The sequence below is a fragment of the Podarcis melisellensis genome, assembly GCF_964234715.1.
Source record: "Podarcis melisellensis genome assembly, chromosome: 3".
Classification (NCBI taxonomy): Eukaryota; Metazoa; Chordata; class Lepidosauria; order Squamata; family Lacertidae; genus Podarcis; species Podarcis melisellensis.
In genome coordinates, this window is record NC_138530.1 from 107,256,077 (window position 1) to 107,275,487 (window position 19,411).

Consider the following 19,411-nt stretch of genomic DNA (forward strand, 5'->3'; position numbering starts at 1 on the left):
GCAATGCATTGGATAGTTTGTCTGCATCTCCAGCTATGTTCAACCTGTGTATTTGTAAATAAACTAAATATTACAATTTCCAGTGGGATAGCCATGTTGCCCAGGCAGGCACAATCTGAGGCCCTGCAGGAGTGGTGCAATAACTGAGACAAGACACAGGTGTTGGGTAAAACCAAGCCAAAACTGTATTAACTACAGCAGAAAGTTGGGTTGTCATGGCAGTAGGGCAAGGATCCAGTTCCTCATTCCACTCAGCCCTTGCTGTTGGAATGACACTCTGTCATGATTGGGACGTGCCCAAACTCCTTCCATGGGAATCCCCCAGAGTTGAGCCCTGGCATGGTGCAAGTCAACTATCCAGGGTCTCACTGGGTGACCATGTTGAAAGATTCCAGCTGAGCAGAGGCCCTAAGCTGTACTTCTTCCTTTTCCCACCATTCCTGGAGGTTGTGCAATACCAGATCAATGCATAGCAAGGCCCCTTAGCATCCAAATATCAAACCATATCAGTTCACACCCTTGCAAGAGAAGTGGAAGTAAAGCAGAAGAATAGCTATAAGATGGTTTAAGGAAGTACAGATTAGCTGTCAAGGATCACCTCTCCTATCAGTTGTGACAATAACCTCACAGTGGCAGGCAAGCTGGGAGAAGCCCATCAAGTGCTTGCTGTCATTGGAACTGATTGCGTGAACTCAGCCTTACCCTAAGGCTGGTCTATCAGCAATTGCAGTTTAAAGAAAAGGTGAGGTTGGGGCAGAGTGGATTTTTGTTGAAAAGTCAGTGTTTATTTTTTCAGATCCATATGAATTTGAGCATCATCAGCTGTATTTTCCACATTTTCCAATATCTCTTTCAGAGGGTTTTCTGCCCTCCTCCCTACATGCCAGACTTTTTCTTCTCCAGTCTTTCCCCCCACACAAATATCATTGTAACTTTGTCTAGATGGTCTTCTCTGTAATCTTTACAACTAGGGTTGAGACTGCCAGGAATTCTTGGAACCATGTTTCTTCAAAGGTTCTTTGTTCCTTATTTCTGACTCATCAATTCTTGGCCTGTCGAATACAATGAGATCAGGATCAGGATCCCAGTGAGGTAGCGTCTTAGATGTGTGAGTCAGACTGTGCCACTCTAACACTCATGTGAATAAAATGCCAACCTTCCAAACATCTGTGCCCTGTCTCAATAATTTTTCAATTGCAGACATCAAGAAACAAACATGCAATAAAAGCTGAAACATCTTTTCATTTGTCTGATGAAGAGGGGTGACAGCCATAGGAAACCCGCAGGGACATTTTTCTACTCCTCCACATATTTTGGGGTTAGAAGTGTTATTGAAATGGAAAGAACAAAGGCAGTTGGTGGTGCCAGCCAGCAGACCAGGAGCCTCAGGGGTAAAATGATTAAGGTAGAGAAGCTAAAAACTGGTAAGTGGATTAGACACAGACTTGGTTCAAATCCTAATTTAGCAGTACATTTCCTACTTAACTGGCCGTCAAACACAAGGTGTTAAGAGAACATGTAAAATAACAACATATAAACATGAGTCAGAACGTTGGTCTGCATAGCTCAACATTTTCAACTCTGGGGTTGGGGAACCTGAGACCCTCCAGTTGTTGTTTGACTTCATCATCACTGACCCTGGTCTATGGCAACTGGCAGCCAGGTCTCAGGTAGAAGTCCCACCGGAGATCCTCTGCAACTGGAGCTACCAGGGACCCACTGAATGAAAAATTGAAGCTGTACCGCAGTTTGGAGAACTTTAAGCTGCCCTCTGTTGAGCCAGGCCATTGGAAGTCCCTGGAAAGCTGCCCATGAAGGAATGTGGCCCTTGAGCTTAGATAAGATCCCCGCCTCCTATCTATGGCCATACCACCTGGCTGTATCAGAGATGGACAGGTGTGGCGATAAGGGCCCCCTCCACTGCCCTAGCTGGGGCCAAGCACCACACTCTTGAAGGAAGGTTAAAAAAAATGTTCAGGGACCCCTGGACGATTAAGTCCAGTCAAAGGTGACTATGGAGTTGAGGACCTCTGGACGATTAAGTCCAGTCAAAGGTACCTATGGAGTTGAGGGGCTCATCTCGCTTTCAAGCTGATGGAGTCAGCGTTTGTCCACAGACAGCTTTCTGGGTCATGTGGCCAGCATGACTGAACTGCTTCTAGTGAACGGAACACCGTGACAGAAACCAGAGCACATGGAAATGCCATTTACCTTCCCGCCACAGCAGTACCTATTTATCTACTTGCACTGGCATGCTTTCCAACTGCTAGGTTTGGCAGGAGCTGGGACAGAGCAACGGGAGCTCACTCCACTGTGGGGATTCGAACCACTGACCTGATTGGGAAGCCCAAGAGGCTCAGTGGTTTAGACCACAGTGCTAAACGTGCTTTGGGTGTGCTTTAAGCCTATAATGTGTATGCAACCTAAGAACTGGAACTTGACTGCCTGATCCTGTGCCTATTTCTCAGAAATAAGTCTCACTGGGCTTCCTGGGATTTGCTCCATGTAACTCTGCATAAATTTGCCCCCTTCCCTCATTATTCCTTTTTTTTTTTTTTTACTTTAACATCAGCCATGTTGTTGTAAGGCATTATTTTTGTAAACTTGATTTGAGCACATTGGCAGAGGAGTGTAAATCTAGTAAATAAATACTCGCCCACCCCTTCATTCCTGCTTCATGTGCTTCTCTTTGAAGAAGGGGAGCACAAAACCAGACTGGTTGCTCTTAATCACAAGTGACTTATGAAATGACAGCATTTAGCTAATCTGGTTTAACCGCTAAAGCCTTCCCACAGGAGAATAATGAGTGACTAGACCACCTTCCAGAGCTGTCTTTAATATCCATTCTGAATTCATTAAAGTCTTGTGATCTGAGGAGGACCTTTCGCTGTCCTTAATTTCACTGAGGTTGACTCCACATCCTGGCCTGACAGGACAACAAATGTGTGGGTTATATAACAGAGTCTCCGTACATCTGCTGGAAATGGAGGGCCTTTCGGTATAACAAGCTGTCCTGCAGGCGAGGGAAATCCTAGTTTGTGACCCTGAGCTTTCTGCTTTGAGTTTACCCAAAGAAAATTCCTCCTTTGTTTCAGATGTGAGACTGCAAGAAAGTGGTTCCCCCGGGAGCGAGTTTTTACATGAGTTCCTTCAGCTTGGAACAAGTTCCCATAAAATATTTTTTGAATGAATAAACCATCTCGCTTCCGACATTAAAATTCCTATACCTAAGGTAAATGAGGTTCTCTTTCGCTTTTTTAAAGAACAAAAATAAAAGGGCTATGCAATGTGACAATTAACCAAAGTCACAGAGGACCTTGTAAAGAATTATAGAAAAAATATACTGAGAGGATCTTGCCATTCTCCCCCTACCTTAGGCAACTTAATTGGGAAATATCAAAAGAAAACCACAAAGTATTTTTTTTAATGAAAACATAAATAAATAAATATGAGGGGCGAGAGTGAGGGCAAATGTACACACACGGCTGTATTTCTTTCCCACAGGAAATCACTTCCATTTGAAGAGCATTATTAGGGGCAAAGGGAGACATTATTAGTGTGGAGGCAATTAGCTTAATCAATTTATATGCCACTTTCCCACAGTGTCCAAAGTGGCTTACTACAAACACCCAAAACACAAAATTTGGGGAGGGGTGGGAGCAGCTTACAAAACATACCAAGACTTTAAAATTAGAATAAAAGACAAGAATAATAAATGCAAAAGGGTGCAATTACAGGGACCATAGCTTCATGCTTTGCATGCAGAAGGTTAAAGGATCTTAATTAGCAGGACTGCGTATTATCTGTGTGAGCCACGGGGGAGATGGTTGGGGTACACAGTACCAGCCACGGACGGCAGGATAGATTGGAAGCACTTGTCTGATCTCCTGACAACTGAGTTGTTGCTGCTTATTGGGAAGGAGAGCACGATGGGCAAGGCACAAGGAAGGTCAGTGCAGTGCAAACACTGCCATGTTGGCTCCACCAGTGTGGTGGCACCGCACTAACCTCTCTGCTGCATTGCTCTTCCCATCTTCCTCCTGGTAAACAGCAGTGACTCCCTTGTCAGGAGGTCAATTAAAAGACACAGCCCCACAGTGCTGTTCACTACTGGAAGCACTAAGGTAAATGCTTTAGGTCAGTGGTGTCAAAGAGGGCCAGATTTGATGAAGTGAAAGGTCATGAGGGCCGACCAAAGTTGTTAACCTTTTCTTTTTTTTTAGGATTGAATTTGTGAGCTTTTTTTATGACAGAAACCAGAGTGCACGGAAACACCGTTTACCTTCCCACCGCAGTGGTACCTATTTAGCTACTTGCACTGGCATGCTTTCAAACTACTAGTTTTGACAGAGCAACAGGAGCTCACTCCATCGTGTGGAATCCTTTAGTCTATCTTCCCTGAATGGGGGGGGGGGCGTGCAGCAGTGACCCATGCCCCCTTCCTCTTTGTTGCTGCGATACTAGAGTTCCCCATTAAAGGGGTTTTTGAGGAGAGGCTTTCACCTTACGCCTAGAGGTCGTCATTGCTCTCCCCTGCGACGGTGGCATAACGGGGGCGGCTATCTCTGCTTGAACATATGTTCTCCAGAGCCGGCCCATCCCCCCACACACACTGGATAACCCTGATGTTCCCTATGTCCCCGGCTGGGGACTGGGGAGGGAGAGCGCCCAGTGCCTAAGCCAAGGTCTACCCACATCTGAAATATAATAAAGTTGTGGCCAATTTAATTCCATAGCACGTTGTCTTGAGTCGTTATTCCACATGACGGGGGGGGTGGCGCCCGGGATCTGGGGGACTCTGCCTGTTCACACAATTATCAGAGAATGCCCTGTTGAATTAATGGGCAAACATCTTATGACATTTCAAGAAGTTTAATTGACTTTATTGTACACCACCATGATTCCCCCCCCCCCATATGAGTTGGCAGGTTACAAATGTTGTTACAAAATAAATAAATAAATAAATAAATAAATAGCATCAAATGAAGTAGCTCCGTTAGTGCAAGGACTTCTGGCTGCGCAGTGCAACTTTCTCCACTCCCCATGTCCCACTCCTCCCCCCCCAAAAAAAAAATCTGTTCTGGGAGTCCTTCCAGCTCTCCGGAGCAGATTTGGACATCGCACGGGGAAAGCAGAGGGAGGGGGATTTCTGTCGCGCAAATGGAAATCCTTGTGAAAACAGAAGTTTTTAATTGGATGCCACCCTATGGGAGGAATTCAATATTGTGCACCACTGACTGTCAGCACAAGCATTTCGGCTTGCCAGATGGAACGATTCCCCCCCTCTCCTCCCCAATCCAATGTTTTGAGGGGTCTCCAGACACACATACACATCCTGAGCCAACTTTGTAGGGAACCCAGGGGTAGGAGAGGTGGGAAAGCCCCATTGCAGAAGCAGAAGTCCTTGCACAGGGACTCAGTTAAATCTCCTGCAAAACAAACAAACAAACCGCCTTGGGGGTCAAAAATGAAGTGTGTGCGTCTGTCTTAAATAAAAGCAGGCTCTTCTTTAAAATATTCTTTACATCAAAAGATGCCACCCTGTTAAAGTCCTTTCTTTGTATCATGAGAGAGCCAGTAGTTTTCATTTCCCACCTCTGGTCTTTCTGTGCTGTTGCGCTGGGTGACCCTTACCGTCTCAAGGCCAAGTGACCTTTCTGCATGATTTCTCTTCCGCTTGCCTTTCTTCCCAACTCCAAATTGAAATGGCCTAGTCTTTGCAATCTACCTTTCCCTTTTACGAATCTTTGCCTTCTGGCATTCCCCTGTCTCTGACTAAGCTGCAGCTGGTGATGGTAAAGGGTGGAGATGGTAGGGTTTTTTATGATACCTTATCGGTGGGCCGATACCGTTGTCTCAAAAGCAACTTCTTAATGGCAGCGAGATCTTTGCAAGTTTCTCATGTTACCAGTAATTTGCTTTAGTTGTTAGGCAAATGTGGCATAAGTGCCTGCCAAACTTTTTTTTCCAAAGCCACATCAGAGCCTGTAGAGAATGCTTTATGGCTGCCAGTCTCTAAGCTGCTTAATCCATACAGCATGATATACTCTAGTCTGGGCGGCAGGAAAATCACTACTCCACTATGGGATTGGTTGAGTTTTTGTGCTCCTAACGGAGACTTTGAAGCCTGTCAGATTTTAAACCCAAAAGGCCTGCTTGATTTCAAGCCAAGACTCTTTTCCGATAAGGAAGGCTGGTGAAACTTCTCTATGAGTGTAAGTGTCTTAAAGGAATTTAGCAACAGTTCTTTGTGATAATGGAGTTTTGATGTGCAGTCAAGAGACCTATTAAGGTCTGGAATCTGCAAAACTAGCCTATGAGAAAGAAAATATGCATATACACATACATATACAGATCGAGATCGAGATCTGATAGGTGTCCTTGTGCTTACAGAAGGGCTTTTGATCCTGCAGATGCCTCTGCTAATAGAGAAAAAGAATATAGGGCATTTCTGATTATCATTTTCTCACACAGCCACCGATCCCCACCTATCAGCCTTAGAAAACTGGAGGAAACTCCAAAAAGGTTGAAGGTGATGTGAAGAACTACAGGGGTGGGAGTGAATTGCATTCCCTCTTTTTCTATTAGTGGAGACGTCCACTGGTTCAAAAGCTCTTTCCTGTGTCCAAGATCACCAACTGGATTCATTGCCTATCTGTCTGTCTGTCCTTCCGTCCATCCATCTCTATCTATTTAATTCAACCCTCACATTTCCTAAACATTCTATGAATGAAGGCTACCCAGTCCTGAATCCTGCCTTAAACCATAGACAGTATTTTGGGGCTTGTGAACTATAAATGAGATTGCGAGTAAATATAAATGCAATCAAGTATTTTATAAATTATTATCACTGGGTCAGGATTTTAGAGAGATAGATGATGATAGATAGATAGATGATAGATGATAGATAGATAGATAGATAGATAGATAGATAGATAGATAGATAGATAGACCTGGTGACATTGATTTCAAAGAAGCCAAAGCAGAACTAAAGCAGTTTGTCCTCCAGAAAAACAAAAAGAAGGAAAAAGGTAAATTCGGGCTGCACACACATGACACTTTGTTCTAGAATCAGTGGAGCCGAGTACTTCTTTTTCTTCATACTCCACTTAAAATCTAGATCTCCCGCATATATATTTTTTGTCCCTGAAAAGTGCTTCTTGAGAAACTCACTCCATTTCAGATATAAAAGCTCATTGCAGTTTGATTCTGTGTTGTGAAATTGCTTTTTAAGAATATTTTAAAATAAATTTTTAATAAATATTTTCAAAAATATTTTGAATTTGCCATAGCTCACTGTCCCCATCTAGCGTCACATGGGTATATTGCACTTGACAACACACTTATAAGGTTTTATTTGCAGCTATGTAGCTGAGTCCTGTGTCGCCCTACAGCGTCACCATTTGAAAACAGATGTAGGCGCTCCTGGCACTGGGGTGGAGGTGTATCCACACTTGCCCAATGGTATTGTATGTGGATCTACACCAATATAGCCACTTACTTCTTTATTCACATAGGGCATGTGCAGGGAGGGAAATGAGTGGATAATAATAATAATATAATAATAATTTATTATTTATATCCCGCCCACACGGCTGGGTTTCCCCTTCCACTTTGGGCAGCTCCCAACGCCACTCCACTTCCTTACGGGGTAGTGTTGCAGGCAAGCCACGTGGTCTCCCTGCATGCAGCAGGGGCATGGCCAAGCCCCCACACCATTAGGGAGTCCTGGCCACATCACAGCCCCTGGCCAACCAATCCAGTTGGTCGGGGGGAGGGCATGGCTTAGCGCACAACAGTGAGTGGGTTGTGGGGGGGTGGAAGGTGGTAAATTATAATTTTTCTGAATCAGGATTTGGATGCTGAGACAAACTGAACTACTTCCAAAGTGCTTCTCACCCAATCATGCTCTTTTCCAGAGTGCCAATTTGGAGTCTGAAGCAAATCTTGTGGCTGGTGCACAACCTTCATTTCAATAATTTGAGGCCATGCTATATCTCATTTACATTTCTGTTACATTAACAAATACATTTTTGTATTTGTTTCATCTTTGGGTTATTTTATTTATTTATTTATTATGATTATAACCTTTTTTTCAGTCCACATTGGATCCCAAAGTAGCTTACAATTACACGTCCTCTCCAAGGTACAACATAGGTACAAAGTATTGTTAGCATTCTCTATTCCAACATACTCAATTTCTAGCTTCAGTTCTTAAAGTGATGGGAACAGAGCTTCTTGCAAAACATATTTCATTTTACCAGCCAATCCTCTATTTAGCAAATCGACACCAGTTCCAATGACCTTGACAATATTGACGGGGTCACATTTCCAAACAGATAAGCTGTTCTCAAACAATTAGCCTAGTGTGTTAAGGCTGAGTTTTCTTCAACATTGGGCATGTGTGTCTATACATCGCCTTTCTTCCCTTGCAGTATATTTAACCGGCTATAGGGTGGTATATAAATTCAGTGAATAATAGTAATAATAATAACTGTGGCACTATGGAGGGGGGGTATCCAATCTCTTTATTTCTGCTTTATTCTTCACAAAATGCTGTTTATCAAAGACATTATCAACCGTATGCATTTCTTTTTTGAGACACTGCTCCCCGGCTCTCCTGATCTATTTTTTCAAGACTGTAATGAAAGAAAGCCTCTGGGCGCATTGTTTTCAAGCTGTGGGTGGTTCCTTTTACAAGTCTGAGGGAGAAGAAATGGGAAATTAATAATGTTCTTGTTGACACATGAAACCTGGGGAATGCCAATTGATTAAAATTTCAAGCTGATCAACTGTGCTGCCTTTAACCGACTGATCACTTGATTAGGCAGTAAAAAAAGCAACATTGTCAAAATTAAACTGAATAACCATGAGTCCTAAATGGGTGCAGCTCTTCCTGTTTAGCAAATAATATCGTTCCAGTTGCAGCATGAATGGCAAGTAAAATATTACTTGCTAGCATGACTTGGACACATATACCTTTCCAGCCAGAAGAAACAGAATCTCGGAGGCGGGTGATTTCATCAGGAAAATGGCACAGGAAGAAAAGGGTTAACCTTTCCTCCTGGGTGGACTGTGCAATAATATGATCTAGTCCCTAGGTGGCGCTGGACTTAGTGGTTCATGGATGAAGTCATAAGGTTCCTCTTCTGCTTTTGCTTAAGAGAGACTGAAGTTTTTTCCCTTAGCTTCCTGTCTGGGGTGCCTGCTAAGCCTTCAATGACAGCACTGCCCTGGGGTCTCGATCCAGATCCATACACACCCATGATTGCTATTTGCAAAAACCTTAATGAGCTGGAGGTGCATTTGAGTCCCAAGAAATTTGACCTTGGATTCTCATTATACATTTAGCATCATCAAGCTACAGGGTTGCATCCAGTGGTGGCTCTGTAAAGGTAAAGGTAAAGGGACCCCTGACCATTAGGTCCAGTCACAGACGACTCTGGCTGAGGGAGCCGGCATACAGCTTCCGGGTCATGTGGCCAGCATGACTGAGCCACTTCTGGCGAACCAGAGCAGGGCACGGAAACGCCATTTACCTTCCCGCTGGAGCGGTACCTATTTATCTACTTCAACTTTGACGTGCTTTCAAACTGCTAGGAGCAGGGACCAAGCAACAGGAGCTCACCCCGTCGCGGGGATGCGAACCGCTGACCTTCTGATCGGCAAGCCCTAGGCTCTGTGGTTTAATCCACAGTGCCACCCACATCCCCGGTAGCTCTATAGGATGGTGCTATTTGGGCACAGTCTGTCCCTTCTCTTACGGGTTCACAGGTCATCCCTGAACACATAAACCCGTATTACAATGTGCTAGAACACTTTCCCATCTAATCCAGGGATGTGGGACTCTGTGGACTCCATATCACATCAGTCCCAGATAGGATGGCCAATGGAGGGTCACAGCTTCCCTACGCCTGATGAGAATCCACTGTCACCTCCTCTGATGAGCAGAGGCTCTCCAGGATCTCTGACAAGCCTTTCAATTGGAGAGGCCATCGAACTGCTACACTTTTCCAATAGCTTTAACCAGTGCTTCCCCCCCCCCCAAAGAAATGTTTTGGGGTACTCTCATTTTGACTCAAGAAAACCACCATTTTATAGTTTAAATTGGGGAAAATAAATACAGTAAATGGACAAAAGTAGAAAGATTCACAAAATGTTTAGGGGTATGCGTACCCCTGCATTACCCCCAGAAAACAAACAAACAAACACTGGCTTTAACAATGGCACCATTGAATCAGTTCCCAGTAATATCATAGTTAAAGCTATTGGAAATGATATATAATGAATTGAAAAGGATATTTAAAATAACTTTTGTAAATAAAACCAGAAGCTTTACTTTGGGGAATTATAGGGATATAACTACCTATTCATGTATCCTACTACAGTGGCAAGAATGTTACTTTCCCAAAATGGAAAAAAGCAGAAGTCCCAGCAAAGGAAGGATGGATACAAAAACTTGTGGAATATGCAGAAATGGTGAAACTTACCAGAAGAATAAGAAATCAGGTGAGCATTGCTACTCCTGTCCAAATTACCTTCTCTCTTCCTCTCCAAGTGCTTCTGTACAGTAGTATCTCAGGTTAAGAACTTAATTTGTTCTGGAGGTTCATTCTTAACCTGAAACTGTTCTTAACCTGAAGCACCACTTTAGCTAATGGGGCCTCCCGCTGCTGCCACACTGCCGCTGCGTGATTTCTGTTCTCATCCCGAAGCAAAGTTCTTAACCTGAGGTACTATTTCTGGGTTAACAGAGTCTGTAACCTGAAGCGTCTGTAACCTGAAGCATCTGTAATCCGAGGTACCAGTGTAGTTTCCTCTTGGCTGTTCTACTGCTGCTTTGCCCATCAGTTGCTGCCTAGTCCATCTCTTCTCTCTACTCTGCCCTCAACCTGCGATGGCTACTGGACTTTGAAGGATCACCATTGAATCTGGGGCACCAGACTATACTTGCATCTACCATCTGCACACACAGCCTGCTGTGATCTGGTTTTTCCCTATCCTCTCCTGGCCATTGTGACCTCATGAGGATGCTGCATCCCTGAAGGAGAGACAGAGAGACTGGCCATTGTGACCTCATGTTGATAGTGGCCAATGAAGGAGAGAGACTGGTCATTGTGTCCTTGTGCTGTCCTTGTGATGTTGTCCACCTGAAGGAGAGAGATTGGCCATTATTATCTCATTCTGGTGCTGATAATAATATGAATGATGAATAATAACACACGACATTATAGGAACATTATTTGGGAATTATGGGGACAGAACTACCCGAAATGTATAGAAATTTGTTCATGTATGCGACTACAGCAGCAAGAATGTTACTTGCCTCAGAATGGAAAGAAGCAGAAGTCCCAGAAAAGGAAGAATGGATTCAAAAGCTTGTGGAATATGCAGAAATGGTGAAACTTTCCAGAAGAATAAGAAATCAAGACAACAAAGAATGGAAATGGTTTATTGAATATTTTCAGATAAATTGTAAACAGATAAGAACATTGGCAGGATTACTGTAATAACCTACAGTTTCATAAGAGTATATATTTAAAGTGGATGAATAAATGAGCAAATTAAGTTGATTTGGATATGCAGAAGATATTAAAAATATATGTAAGGAACCGCCGAAAGAGGGGGAAGGAAGTCAAGTTCTGAAATGATAAAATGATTGTAAAATTAGTGAAATGTATAAATCTGAAAAGCATAAATAAAATAAAACAGCAACTACAATGGCATCATTGGAATACTTCAATCCTTCAGAGAACAGGATCAAGAGGGAAGACAGGTGAGTAATTATTGTTCCCTACTGTATCCTTGGTTCATGCTCCAAGAACAGTCTAAAATGACTGCATTCATTGGGCGATCTTGCTCCACCAAGTACCTGGTGATGTTCATTGGTTTATGCTACAATCTGTTTGCACTGATAGACAATCAAGTAGGAAAGTACAAGAATTTCAAGATGAGATGGACATGACACGATTGCTTCAACATGTGTGTGGTCATTCTGCTGTATAGCTTGCTCTATAGTCAAAATCTGTTGCCAAAACCCAAAATATTCCATAAGGAAGATCTGGCGAAACGGCATCAAGGAAGTTGTGCAGTGTGACCATCAAAACCTTGGCTAGCTGAAAAAGTTCTGAATTCTAATCCAAGCCTGACTTTGAAGTGCCTTAACCATCCCAGCTGGAGAACTGAATAAAAACAATGGGAAACCTCTGAAAACCAGATGCTGCCTCTGAACCCAGCTTTCGTAGGCAAATAAACTGCTAAGGATACACAACGGCCTATTCTCGAAAGGGCAACAAATACCACAAGGTCATGTATTTAATTTGAAGATTAATCTCTCTGAGTCACACTCCTTCCCACCCTTTACCCCCCACTGTCCTTGGTATCGGCAGATTTAATCAATAAGCGGACCTACTCTGCTTTCTTCCAGATATTTATAAAGGCGTCCCCTGCCGCGATTGCTGAATATGCTTCCTTCAACACAGCAGGCTCTTGAGGTGAACCCGGTCATAAGTCATTACATTTTCCCAGGCTCTTCCACAACGTGAGAGAGAGAGAGAGAGAGAGAGAGAGAGAGAGAGAGAGAGAGAGAGAGAGAGAGAGAGAGAGAGAGAGATGGGAATATGAGGAAAGGAGACGATTTTCTAATGGGAGCTGGTATGCATAAAGTAATCCGAGGCCAAAACAGCTGAAGGACAATTTGTGACATACCCTTCATGCTTCAAACTTTTCCTCTCACAGACCTTCTGTGAAACCTTCATCACCACTCCAAAACACCCAACATCCTATGCAAAGCCCCATTTTTCCTATTCTTAAAAATTAATATAAATATATATATTTAAAGCCCTGTTTGTCCTATTAGAATTAAATTTTGCCGATAATAAACACTCTCCCCCTGAGCAATTTCCCCCTAATGAAATGCAGTTTTGTGCTGCATTTTCACAAATACACACATTTATCCTCCGCATTTTTGTTCACTTTCTTTGTGAAGAATGATGCCGTAAAATTCAGGTCAGCGTGAATTTCAAAGGAGAGCTATGTTTCAGCTTGCATGCTGGTTTGGGACGTTTGAACTGAGTAAGTTCACATTAAAACATGAACTGTACATTTTTCCCCACCCTTCCTTAGAATACACAACTTAAACCTTTACAAGTTACAAGAGTTAAAGCGTATGGTTTCAGCTGATATTCAGATGAATATTATTTCAAGGTTTGGAGTATTCCAACATTCTGACCACAAGGCATGCAAATTTTTTTGTTGTTGTTACTAATCTTCCAGTGGTATCCATTACTCAGGACACTGCTTGGCATGATGCAGATGAGACCAGCATTGCAAAGCTATTAAGCATGCAGCAGTACTCCCAGTGACAACAGTAATAACCAAAATTAAATTCACCCTAAATTCAACTAAAGAGTTTAAATCACAGCATAGCAATTCTGGCAAAGTACCCGAAGGCCATGTGATTCCATTTGCAGCTTCAACTCTCAGCAATATGGCTTAGTGCAAATGATAGTGTGGGGATGCTTGGATCTTCAAACAAAATGTTGCCTTTTAGCATTAAGAATTAGAGCCAATTGAATGAAACAAAGGTGTGTCTTGCGTCTTTTCCTGTGTAACAAGAAAAATTGTTCTCCCAGTGCAATTGCTAACTCAGAGGTGGGGAACTGGATTCTCTGGGAAGATACGATCCTTATCTTCCTCACCATCCCATGAGCCAACTTTGACAGGTGGATTGGGCTTCCCATCTGTCAATCATCTGACATCAATACATCAATTTATTTTTTAATAGAAGCCTGTCTATGCTGTCGTATCATAAAATATAAAATATCATTTAAATAGCTTAATTAAATTTTAAACTACTGATAATCATCTAGGTGACTGGCTAATCAAGAATTGCACAGCTACTTTTGAATAAACATCCACAAACTTCTTATTAGTAATATATAGATAGATAAATTAAGGATCTTTACAATGTTATAACATGTGCTGAAAAACCAGAGAAAGGAGCTGAGGAAAGTCGGGGTGTGTGTGTTCTTTTTTGGGGAGGGGGTAGGGGAAAATGGGGAGGGAATGAGGATGATGTTTTTGATAAATTGCTATGTTGAAATTCCTAATAAAAATATTCAAAGTAATTTTTTTTAAAAAGAATATTCCTGAATATCTGTTGAAAAAAATAAATAAATTGCACAGCTACAAAGGGCTGCCAGCACAAAGAAGTCCAAGGGTCACTTGAAAGTCAAAAGGAGGATGCCTGTCAAATCTCAGCTGGGAGACAGTTCCATAGCATATGTATTGTACCAGAACATGTTCATTGTCTGCAGATGTGCCCATTGGCAACTCCTTGATCAGAGCCTACTCCAGGGTTTCCCAAACCTGGGTCTCCAGCTGTTGCTGGCCTACAACTCCCATCATCTCCAGCTAGCAGGACCAGTGGTCAGGGATGATGGGAATCGTAGTCAAAAAACAGCTGGAGAACCAAGTTTGGGAAACCCTGGTCTAGTCCATGAAAGTATATGCCATTCTACATGTGTTAGTGTGAAATACTCTTGGGGTGTCCTTTTTGTGTAACAGACCTTCCTACTCCTACAGACAGGACTTCCCTTTCCTCTGCTCCCCACTGCAGCACCCTGCACACGGGCACACCCCCCAAGATCTGCTCTGTCTAGCTGGGTCTCTCTGGAGCAAATTGGGTGGAGCCTAACATATCCTGGCATAACATTGGATCTCAACCTTTGTCTTGAAGATGCCACAATACTCTTTGTTATTGTTGTCTTCTAGTGTTCCTAAGCAACTGAGCTGAAACCACTGCTCTGGAAATCTGAAGGATCACACCTCTAGGGACAACCTAGTTCCCCGCCATCTTGTTTCAGCAGATGCTGACAGAAACCCTGCTGACTGCTTGTCCTTTGCCACAGGGTCCGTTGACTGGTGAAGAAAACCATATGCTGGCTGTGCAGTTGGGACTGTTGAGGAAAGCTAATGCTTTCCAGTTGGCATGTTCACAAGCTCCTGGTATTTAGCTGTGAGCAATCAACATTTTTACCTATTAAAAAAAAAAAAAAGGTTTGATGGGGCCATATAAAATATTACATTGGCGCCCAGAGCAGCTGCAGAGGTCAATAATCTTCAGTTTAACGTGCTCCAGAAATGGGAAGCGGCTCTTTCTGCCAAATAAATGGCTGTTTGTATTTACTTTTTTAATATAAAATTGTTCTCGTCATTCATTGTTAATCCTTACCTTTTTGGCAACAATGTGTGTGTGTGGGGGGGAGATTTTAGAGCTACAAAACTACTTCTTTGCTCTAAGCAGGTGCCTTCACGATAGGCTGCATTGTTCAAATAATTAATAAAGCCTAGCCTTCATATATATATATATATATATATATATATATATATATATATATATATGAGAAAATGCAATTTTCCAGTAACTGCATCCAGCAGCAACCACTGTGGCTTCATTGGTATTCTAGGTCAATTATGGTATACCTTAGAACCAGGATCAAATGTTGTCCTCCAGGCCTCTCTATCTGGCACTGGGTGCTTTCCTCAACCCCTACAGCCTATCTCATGACACCACCTTCCTTGAGTGTTTTTACCTGCCTTGAATGCATCCTTGAATATTGATAATGCCACTTGCTTATATGCCTGGATAGAGATTTCTTATTCGTGGCCGAGTAAGATTGTCTTCCATGAACACAGTATCAGCAGTGTGTCTGTAAATGACTGTGGAGGCCAATTCTGGATCCACACATCCTTCCACAGTAGAGACAAAGGTTTCCAGTCAGGAGTTGATCATGATGAGGATTTGCCAAATGTGCCTTCTTCTTAGCTTATTTTTCCTTTTCGCTCTGAGTTCGTGTTTCTTCAAAGTCAATGACACCTCTGGTAAAGGCTATTCTCTAACTGGAGCATTTGCAGGTCAGTGTTTCCCAGTTCTCGGTGTTTATACAACTTTTTTTTAGATTTGCTTTGAGAGAGTCTTTAAACCTCTTTTGTTGTCCACTGGTGTTTCGCTTTCCATTCTTAAGTTGGGAATAGAGTACTTTCTTTGGAAGACGATAATCAGGCATCGGAACAACATGACCAGTCCAATGAAGTTGGTGTTGAAGAATCATTGCTTCGAAACTGTTGATCTAAAAAGGCCTGTGTGAGTGTGTGACAAAACTAGCCTGCTGCACAAAGTTGGCACCTACATTTGTTGCTCCAACCTCTTTTGTCTGGGGCCTTTCACACCACAGGCAGGTGGCCCTTGGAAGGTTATCCAGAAGGCAATGCGGCCCTCGGTCTGAAAAAGGCATCTCCCTGCTGTTGTAGTTCACCCAGGACTAGATTAACTGGCATGGCAGGTAAACTTAAAGTATACTGTCAGAACAAATTGAAAGCTGTTCCAAGAAACTAGTTAGATGTGCTATCTAACAGAGCAATCCAGATGCCGGGACTGTCACGAAAACCCTTAAGCCAGCATGACTTCTCCCAATATCATGCAGAGTCCCAAATTCTGCAAGCAGGGACAGTGGCGTAGCGTGGGTTGTCAGCACCCGGGGCAAGGCAAGTAATTTGCACCCCCTAACCCATGGATTTGCGCCCCCTAACCCGTGGATTTGCACCCCCTAACCCCCAGATGTTGTGCCCAGTGCGGCCAGCCCCCCCTGCACCCCCCACGCTACGCCACTGAGCAGGGAAAGGGGATGGGGAAGTGTGGGGCAGGAGGAAGAGGGGGCAGCACAGCCCCTCACAGTGGTGCAGCGGGACCCATGGGGAGAAGAGTGAGGCACCAGCTGTTTCCACTGTGCTCCTCAGCTCCTCCGACTGGTACGGATCAACACATCAGACTACAGTGATGGTGGTGGCAGGAGCGGCCTAAGGGGACCTAGCTTGCACAGTCACACAGGGGGCCCTTTGGCAGTCATGGCCACCAACCATTGAGACTACGTTGCTGGCCTTGAAAACATCCAGTAGAGGCGCCTCCTCTGATGCGCAAGGTAGGATGGTGGAAGTTTTACCATATATCATTTAAGTCCCCGCATATAACCAAGACATTTGCTGGTACGGTATTGCTACATACTGCACTTGGTAACAACCATTGGGTCAGCTCAGTCAGCCACATCCCTTTCCTGCATTCCTCTGCCCGGTTTCCTGCAACCCCCCTTCTCTCAGTGAGGGAACCACCAGAAGGCCCTCAGCGCTGGACTTCAGTGTCCGGGCTAAACGATGTGCGTGGAGATGCTCCTTCAGGTATAGTGGGCCGAGGCTGTTTAAGGCTTTAAAGGTCAGCACCAACACTTTGAATTGTGCACTGCTGTTGGCAGTGCGTGTATATCGAGGCTCTGGGGAGGGGTGACACTGATGTAAAATAGAAACAGGGCATTTTTCCAGCCAGAACTCACAGGAACTCAGTTCCAGCACCTCTCAGTTGTGTGCCGTTGCCATTATAAGAGGACAAGGGAGGCAATTCATGGTGAGTTCCGGCACCTCTTTTTCTAGGAAAAATAGAACGGACTAAGATGTCCCTGTTTTCATCTGATAAATGTTCGAGGGTATGTTATGCATCTTCTAAGCATCCCACTCCTCCGAAGAGAAGGTGGGCTCCAGACTTAGATCCACTGAAGTCAATGGAACTTAAGTCACATGGATTTCAGTGAATCCACTCTAAGTATGGCTTCACCTACATCCAATCCATTGCCAAACCTTCATTACTGCCATACCTTCATCTTGTGATAAGAAGGTTAACAACCCTGGGCAAGCCCCAAATCCTGTCCATGACCACAGATGCTCATCTCTACTCTTAGACTCTCGGCTGTCTTACAGAAGAATCTGAGCATCCGGCTAGGGATTCTTTCCCAACCAAAAGTGAATCAGACATAATTGGACAGAAGGTGAGTTTGAGCAAGCATCTCCAAAAGCACCTAAGATTGCACCAGGACATGTTGGTATGTCTGTGCATATTTCCCTATATAAGCAAGGTATTTTCTGCTGAACATCAGCCCCTTGGAGTTCAAAAGAAAGCTGTAATGATAACCAAGGACAAGCTCTAGTCTAGTCCGTGTGGTGTTGTACCCTTTAAAAGCTTCAAAACTCACCACTATGAACGCTACTTCTGGTGCACTGAAAAGATGGATTCCATTCATAAAATTTAATGACTGCCCTGCTTTCTCTTGTTTATGGGGTAGCGGGCGTGAAAAACAGCTCAGTTTAGCTCTGATGACATTTTCATACAGGTCAAAGGGAAACATGCAAAGAGAGTTGACAACCTGACATAAAAAGGGTGCAGTTGTTATGTTGCAAATGCAGGCACAAGTTTTCGAAGTGAAAACAGTAACATCTGATTCTTGTTCTGCGGGCATACTTTGACTCGCAGGGAAATTGGATCTACCTTTCATCCCAGTTCTTTTGAGCAATAGAGAACAGATGACTCAGTGATTTATTATTTGTTTGTTTCCTTGTGGTGTTCTGTGCTGCCCCATAAGCAAAGTTCTCCAGGTGACCTACATAAAAATCAAGGACTATGAACCATAAAACCATTTTTTAAAAAATAATTCTAGTATTTCTCACCTTGCCTTCTTCTCCCAGGGTGGGGGTACATAAACTAATATATAATCACAGAGCAGTACATAATGAGCCACTCATAAAAGCAACAAAAGCGTAACACAGATGCAACTGTGACAATTTAAAGCAATTACAGTATAAAATACATCAGAAGAGAGATTAAGCAGTTAAACTAAACCTCTCAAGATTCATTTTAAAGCCCAGTATGTTTCTTTCTGCTCACATTTTTTGGCCAAATTACATTACAGAAATTAAGTTGCACATTAGATTCAGTGGCACATTTACATTCACCAGCAAATACTTTTTTATTATTTCAAGGTTCTGAAAATTGAGGTGCGCATTAGATTTGATGGCGCATTAGACTCAAGTAAATATGGTTACAGCAAACCATAGTCAAGAAAGACCATGGAAATTTGAGCAGGCACAAATCCATGCCCCTGTTTTGATTACTAATCTGTGGTTAAGTGCTTGGCAAGCGTTTCCTCTACATCAGCTTTAAGAAGAAGCATCAGCTTTTTGATGGAGTTGGCACTTCGTATGTGACGATTCCCAGGTAAGATCCTCCCCCTATTGTGTGGGCAGGTAGGCCCTCCCCCTACCTGGCCTGATCACCTTGGCAACACCTTCCCAGGCAGGATTGGGCAGCTGGCTGAGGTAGGCGGAGACCTCCAGGTATCCCACCTGGGGAAGGCGAAGCCAAGCCTGTGCTAATGGTGCCGCAACAACAACCTCAGATATGCAGATGACACAACCCTGATGGCAGAAAGTGAGGAGGAATTAAAGAACCTTTTATTGAGGGTGAAAGAGGAGAGCGCAAAATATGGCCTGAAGCTCAACATCAAAAAAACGAAGATCATGGCCACTA

The 19,411-nt window shown here is 43.4% G+C and overlaps 3 long non-coding RNA genes across 5 annotated transcripts in view; 1 reads left to right on the forward strand and 2 right to left on the reverse strand.

Moving 5' to 3' along the window:
• Window positions 1-19,411, reverse strand: part of LOC309367383 — a 249,841-nt gene that overhangs the window by 195,289 nt on the left and 35,141 nt on the right. The window lies entirely within an intron of this gene.
• LOC309367271 overlaps window positions 760-19,411 on the reverse strand; it is a 161,546-nt gene continuing 142,894 nt past the window's right edge. Inside the window, exons 3-4 of one of the 2 annotated variants that reach the window (XR_014166974.1) lie at window positions 18,374-18,485; window positions 760-1,052 (exon numbers count right to left, since the gene is read on the reverse strand). This is a non-coding gene — a long non-coding RNA (uncharacterized lncRNA). The remainder of the gene's footprint in view (window positions 1,053-18,373; window positions 18,486-19,411) is intronic. The other variant, XR_014166973.1, reaches the window with a different exon arrangement.
• On the forward strand, window positions 12,558-15,205 carry LOC309367335. The gene is made up of 2 exons (XR_014167054.1): window positions 12,558-12,654; window positions 14,776-15,205. It is a non-coding gene; the product is annotated as an uncharacterized lncRNA (long non-coding RNA).